We start from the raw sequence: 4,452 nt of genomic DNA, 5'->3' as shown, positions 1-4,452 counted from the left end.
GTGTTAGCCAGGATGGTCTCGATCTCCTGACCTCGTGATCCGCCCGTCTCGGCCTCCCAAAGTGCTGGGATTACAGGCTTGAGCCACTGCGCCAGGCCCCAAGTACATCTTATAGGTACAGTAACACCATACGTCTACCTCGTTGAGTGAGGATTAAATGAGACAATGAGCATGAAGTACGTAGCTCAATGGTTGGCACATAGTTCTCAAGAAAGTAGGAATTGTTAATGATCGGACTTACTGGTTTGAAATGTTCCTTCCCGACCTCCCACACTGATCATCAGCAGAGCGACCAGAGGGCAGGTCATGACAGAAAAGGAGAAAAATGCATGAGCTGCCTACAAAATGTGTTCCCAAATACTGACGGTCATCTGAGAGTCATCTTGCCTGTGACATCTGTGGGATCCCTCCTTGCCCCACTTTGGCAGAAATTGGCTGAATGTGAGAGTGTCACACCATAAAAATCAGACTGCTGATCCCCTCCTAATACTTTGAAAGTCACCATCTAACCAAGTAACCCCCTCGTTTACATGTGGTACTCTGTTTAACATTGCAGTGTGACATTTAACTGGGCCGTATTTCATTTAACTAAATGCCACTCACTAGTCTACGTTTTGGACATTCTGTAGGCAGAGACATTACTTCCTCTGAAAGTGACATATTTAGTTTCCTAGCACAGTAATTAGCTCACTTTCTCAGGCTTCCATGCCAGTAACATAAGAGTCTTTACTGAGCTAAAAGAGTCTCAACATTAGTTTTGCCAGCCCACAGTTAAACAAAATCAACCACTTCAGAATTATGCTACTGAAGGCTATGCTCAACTTTATTCAGGCGTTTAAAAAATTCATGGCCGCAACAGTGGCTCACACCTGTAATCTCAGCACTTAGGGAGGCTGAGGGAGGATCGCTTGAGCCCAAGATTTCAAGACCATCTGGGCAAGATGCCCAGCCCCTGTCTCTACAAAAAATCCAAGAATCAGCTGGATGTGGTGGCATGCACCTGTAGTTCCAACTACTCGGGAGGCTGGGATGAGAGGATTGCTTGAGCCTGGGAGGTTGAGGCTGCAGTCAGCCATGTTTGCACCCATGCACTCCAGCCTGGGCAACAAAACTAGACTGTCTCAAAAAAAAAAAAAAAAAAAGGAAGAAAGAAAGAATTCATCTTACTGCACGCATTTTTGTGTAGTATAAAATCATCATAGTAAGCTAAGGCAAATTATATAGTTAACCAGATATACATATTATCTAAGCTAGCCAAAGGTGTAATACTCTTTTGGTATAATTTTCATTTGCTTTATAATATATATCATATTGCTTTATCCGTTGTAGCCCTGTAATCTTTCAAATGCAATGACATTTTTCTATTCCATAAAACCATTTCAAACTAAATCAGAGATGACCCCAACAAGACAGCAACACGTTAGCCGTATTAATAATACATTTCATTACATCCTAAACATCTCATTCTAAACCAAGAAATAGGCCGGGCATGGTGGCTCATGCCTGTAATCCCAACACTCTGGGAGGCTGAGGCGGATGGATCACAAGGTCAGGAGATCGAGATCATCCTGTCTAACACAGTGAAACCCCGTCTCTACTAAAAATACAACAAACAAACAAACAAAAATTTAACTGGGCGCTGTGGTGGGCGCCTGTAGTCCCAGCTACTCGGGAGGCTGAGGCAGGAGAATGGCGTGAATCCAGGAGGCGGAGCTTGCAGCGAGCTGAGATCTGGCCACTGCACTCCAGCCTGGGCTACAGAGTGAGACTCCGTCTCAAAAAAAAATAAAATAAAATAAATAAAATAAATAAATAAATAAATAAACCAAGAAATAGATTTTATTTCATTTTGTTTGACTATAGGTCTAATCTTGAATATCTCAAGCAGTTAAATACTTTGAGGCTAAATAGCATGAAGGCCCAACAATTCTCAACAAGATAAAGAAGACATTTAGAAAGAGAAAGCCCTCAAAATAAGCTTCCTATAAAATATTCTTCCGTCCTTCCAGGGTGCATCTTAGAGCGAATCTCATCTGTGGGATATTCACTATTTACACTTGTTATCTGCCCGAAAGAGCTATTCTTTCAAGATTCAATGTCGCCACCCCTACCTCAAACACCCAAACTAGTGGTCGCTATTAGACATATCTGGTGCTTGTGATGTCAGTACGTGTTCTGAGGCCTGGGAAGGAGGCCTTTTAACTTGGAACAAAGAAAATGAGTAGGAAATCAAAGAGGAGGCAGAGTACGGAGAAGGAAATATGAATGATAAGGAGAGGCAGGTGTCAGCGGTCGTCCACTTTGCTCACCTTTCCTCCTTGTTCTGCCCTTTCTCCAGGTGGCATCCACTCATATAATAAGGCTTAGCAATAGTTGTCTCCAACTTCAGACCACCTCCAACACTGTGTAATCCCCAGGACAAGAGTACAAACAGAGGCCTGCTTACCATGTGTCCAAATATTTAGAAATTGTTCATCAATCCAAATACGCTGTTAAGTTGAAACGGACCAGGGTTGAAAAACAACTCCTGGAACTAGTTTAAACAAACAATTCCAGGAATCTAGGAACCAGAACAAAGGGTGAGCAGACTGGGAAAACAAGCCCTGTCCCTGCCCTGCAAGCCCCTGATAAACGTCATCAGAGTTTCAAAAATTTACTGAAATACCAGAAATGGCGGGAACCAATCATAATCAGCCAAATCCCCTTGTTCAAATGTCAACCAATCCTAAGCCTGATATGTACAAAATCCCCTATGACTCTGTACCTGTTTACGCTTGACTATAAAATGCTGTCTTAAGCCCAGTTGAGGAACCTTCCCGCTCGTCCCACAACTGGCGTGGAGGTTCCGGGTTCGAACCTGTAATAAAGATCCTTGCCGCTTGGCTCTGACTCCGGACTCTGGTGGACTTCTCTGGGGAATAAACGATCTGGGCATAACAAAGTATGTTCTGTCCAGAGCAGAGACACAAACACACACACGCAATGAACACAGAGGTGCGTCTGTGACTGGGTGTCTGGTGCATGGTGCTGGCATAGGGACGCATAACTCGGCTCCATCTGCTCTCTGGACCCACACTGCCAGGCCTGGGTGAAGACTCCCCCCACATCACTAGATCCATGTCCTTGAAACTCCACTTGAGGGTGACTCCGTGCTGTGAGGGTTGTGGGCTGTGCTGTTGCCTCCAAGGACGGCAGGGAGGGTGTGAGCCATAGGAGTACCAGGCAGACAAATGGCAAGTGGATTTGTCAAATCCATCTCAGATACTAAGGGTGTAACAGATTCTTGTATAATCTATCATTATGTAAGAATATCACAGTGGTATTTCCCAGCAGTATCAAGTATCCACTTTTTTTTTTTTTTTTTTTTTTGAGACAGGGTCTCACTCCGGAGACCTCACCCAGGCTGGAGTGCAGTGGTGCAATCTTGGCTCACTGCAGCTTCCGCCTCCAGGGTTCAAGGGATTCTTCTGCCTCAGCCTCCCGAGTAGCTGGGACTACAGGTGTGCACCACCTTGCCCAGCTAAGTTTTGTATTTTTTTGTAGCAAGGGGTTTTGCCATGTTGCTCAGGCTGGTTATCCACTTGCTTGATCCTATTTATGGTCCACTTGGCGGTTTTGGAAGTTCTTGTATATTGCCATGGAATTCACAGCAGTTATGCACAAAGTCTGAGGAAGCCTTTGTAATGTTAAACAATTCATATTATTCTTGAATATGCACATATGTAATATGTAGAATAAGAACTACAGCATTAATTATTTACTAGAATCACCTAGGACTGAGCCTCAGAATGACCATTTAAATTTTTATAAAAATATTTAAAACAATTTAAATTTCAAATGGTTAAAAATCTCAGTTCTTTAATAAAAATAAGTTTTAAATACTTGATATTTATCCACCATAATTTGTTTTTAATTCTAATAATTTTGAAACTTTTAGAAAAATGAAAAAATGAACATAAAAACAAATTTAAAATTTTACATACTCAAATTCACATTTTATATTAAATACATACAAATGCTGTATATGTTAAGTATAATTGTATTTTATTTCTTAATCCTTTAAGTCATTACTGTCCAAGCATAAATTATGTGAAATTATCTATTGTAACAAATGAAAGCAAGAAAAATAAATTTTATGGGTAAAAATACGGTAATTTATGAACTATGTGTGTCTTTTTTTTTTTTTTTTTGCGACAAAGTCTCGCTCTGTCGCCCAGGCTGGAGTGCAGTGGTGTGATCTCGGCTTACTGCAACCTCTGCCTCCTGGGTTCAAGTGATTCTCCCCACTCAGCCTTCCGAGTAGCTGGGACTACAGGTGTGTGCCACCACACCCGGCTAATTTTTGTATTTTTAGTAGAGATGGGGTTTCACCGCATTGGCAAGGATGGTCTCAAACTCCTGAGCTCAGGTGATCTGCCCGCCTCGGCCTCCCAAAGTCCTGGGATTACAGGC

At 42.4% G+C, this 4,452-nt stretch overlaps 1 protein-coding gene across 1 annotated transcript in view; it reads right to left on the bottom strand.

Moving 5' to 3' along the window:
* TNFRSF9 (tumor necrosis factor receptor superfamily, member 9) overlaps positions 1 to 414 on the bottom strand; it is a 28,254-nt gene extending 27,840 nt beyond the window's left edge. The window contains exon 1 of the mRNA XM_011938249.1: positions 388 to 414. The gene's annotated coding sequence lies outside the window, so the exon portion shown is untranslated. The remainder of the gene's footprint in view (positions 1 to 387) is intronic.
* Positions 415 to 4,452: the final 4,038 nt, after the last annotated feature.

The sequence above is a fragment of the Colobus angolensis genome, unplaced genomic scaffold (assembly GCF_000951035.1).
Source record: "Colobus angolensis palliatus isolate OR3802 unplaced genomic scaffold, Cang.pa_1.0 Scaffold170, whole genome shotgun sequence".
Classification (NCBI taxonomy): domain Eukaryota; kingdom Metazoa; phylum Chordata; class Mammalia; order Primates; family Cercopithecidae; genus Colobus; species Colobus angolensis.
This window is presented reverse-complemented; position numbering and strand designations above follow the sequence as displayed.